This window comes from Ixodes scapularis, unplaced genomic scaffold (genome assembly GCF_016920785.2).
Source record: "Ixodes scapularis isolate PalLabHiFi unplaced genomic scaffold, ASM1692078v2 PGA_scaffold3__209_contigs__length_174095766, whole genome shotgun sequence".
Classification (NCBI taxonomy): Eukaryota; Metazoa; Arthropoda; class Arachnida; order Ixodida; family Ixodidae; genus Ixodes; species Ixodes scapularis.
The window spans coordinates 158,942,907-158,945,187 of NW_024609868.1; positions in this window are offsets into that span (position 1 = coordinate 158,942,907).

The following is a 2,281-nucleotide window of genomic DNA, read 5'->3' on the forward strand; positions in this document are numbered from 1 at the left end:
TGGTCATCCTCCATTCTTGTATGTTTTCCTCCTTCAAAGGGAAACTTGGCTGTTCCGCAAACCAAAGAAATCGGAAGGCATCACGATCCTCTTCACGAATACCAATCAGTAAAAATGCCTTCTCAATGTCGGCAGTCATGGTGATCGGGTAATATCTGAACCGGAGTAGGACTTGTAGAAGCTCGTGGTTCAAGTTGGGCCCTGTTTCCAGGCACTCATTCAAAGACTTGCACCCTTTGGCGTGAGAAGGTGCATCAAAAACTATCCTTAGCTTTGTTGTCGTTGAATCTTCTCGTATTACTTCTTTGTGCGGCATGTAGTAGATGGCCTTCGCTCTGTCACTTTCTTTCCTGTCTGGTACCACTTCCGCTTGTCCATTAAGTAGGTACTGCTTAATTACCTCATCATAGCGCTGTAACAATCCATGTTTTGTTGAAGGTCTCCTCAACAGACTTTCCAGATGTGAAATTGCGATTTTGCGATTGTTTGGCAGCAGATCAGTAGCGCCTTCCTTCCACAGTAAAGCCACTTCGTATCGTTCGTTCTTCCTGACGATCGTCTGTTCAAAACGACTGATGGTTTCTGCATCCGTATCGCCCAATTCCCGTTCGGCAATACCCATTCTGTCTAGCTCCCAGAAGGCCTTCAGCGTCTCTTCTAACTTGGCGTCAGTTGTCTGCGCTCCAAGGACACATATCATACGACAGGAATCTTCTAGAAGCTTTCCGACTTGTGCTGAAGAACCTTGCAGCGTCCAGCCCAGTTTCGTATTGATCGCCACCAAACCATCTACGTCTTTGCATCTCATTACCTCTCCTGTGCAGAACTTCCACAATTGGTCAGAACCGACCAGCAGACTTATCCCAGGAACTAATTCTATACCTGGAAAGATTACATCGTCCACCAGGTTCTTCTTGTCCTGCCGAAGCTGTCGCACAAATGCGGTGTCGATTGATGGCGTAGAGACGTCCTGACAGATGACTGGGATGGTTATAGCCTCAACCGTTATTTCAATGTTGTTAAATTGGCTTCTGAGCTTTACCTCCACGACGGAGTTGTTCTCTATGACTTTTGTACTACGACTCGCGAACGTGTTCAGAGCGATCCTTGTTGTCCGAAGGAGCCTGAATCCAAGAGGTGAGGTTGTGCAAGCTCTTCTTTAATGAATGAGCGTTAGCTACCTCCGTCGAAGATTCCTTTGACATAGCTGGTGCCTTCGTTAGTAACCGCCCACGCCTTGAACGTTTGTAGGTATATTCCATCACTTTTCTTTATTTCGGAGCGTGTGGCCGCGTGGGATGCAGAAACACAAATTGTCTCGTTTCCTGCAGATGAACCTTCCCTTTTCTGTTTGGCGAACGCTGGATCGCACATTGTGGTTGCGTGCCTACCTCCGCGTATCGCACATCTCAGTTTTCTTCGGCAATTTTTTGCCCGGTGACCCTTGAGTGTGAATCGAAAACACCTGAAGTCCAATGACAGCAGGTTCGTTTTTTCAGCTAGCTGTTTGTCGCAATCACAATTAATATGGTGTGTCGTGCTTCTTGGAATTACAAAAGTAGCACTCACCCGCCTTTACATTGGTGGTGCTGTACAGAGCGGATGCAGATGGAAGCAACTTCATCTTTGTCTCATTCTTGGTTCTTGGGTACTCGAGCCCGCTTCTTTCTCGGCTTTCCACTTCTACGCGCAGAAAGCGGAGCATTCCATTCAGCTCTGAAACTGAATCTGACGGAATAGTTAGTGACCTTAAAGTTGAAGCTGTAGGAGTGCTCTCTTGGTGTAGAGCTGAAGAGTTACCAAAAGTCATGTTGCTGAGTTGTCTGTGACATTCAACTGTAATCTCGTAGGGTAACGCCCTGACAAGGATGTCACACAGCATGGCTGAGAAACTTGATGTGGGTACCGAATCGAATGTTGAGCTGGGTGGTGTCATACAGGTTTCTCAGGCCTTTAACATCGCTGGCCGACGCAACTTGCGGTAGATTCCTAAGGGCATTCAGATGCTGTCTTTCTATTCGTCTCTCGTCTCCAAACCGCTGCTGTAAAATGGTGATTGCTTCAGCATAGCATGCTTCCGTCGTTGGTAGACCGGCTATTGCTGCTGCCGCATCTCCAGTAAGACACCGCCGAAGGTAGTGAAACTTATCTGTGGATGCCAATGTTGGATTCCTGTGAATTGCACCATCAAACTGCTCCCAGAACGCTAGCCAGTTGCTTAGCCCTCCCTCAAAAGTGGACAGTTCAAGCTTTGGGAGCTTTGGTCCTCGACTGGCTGAGT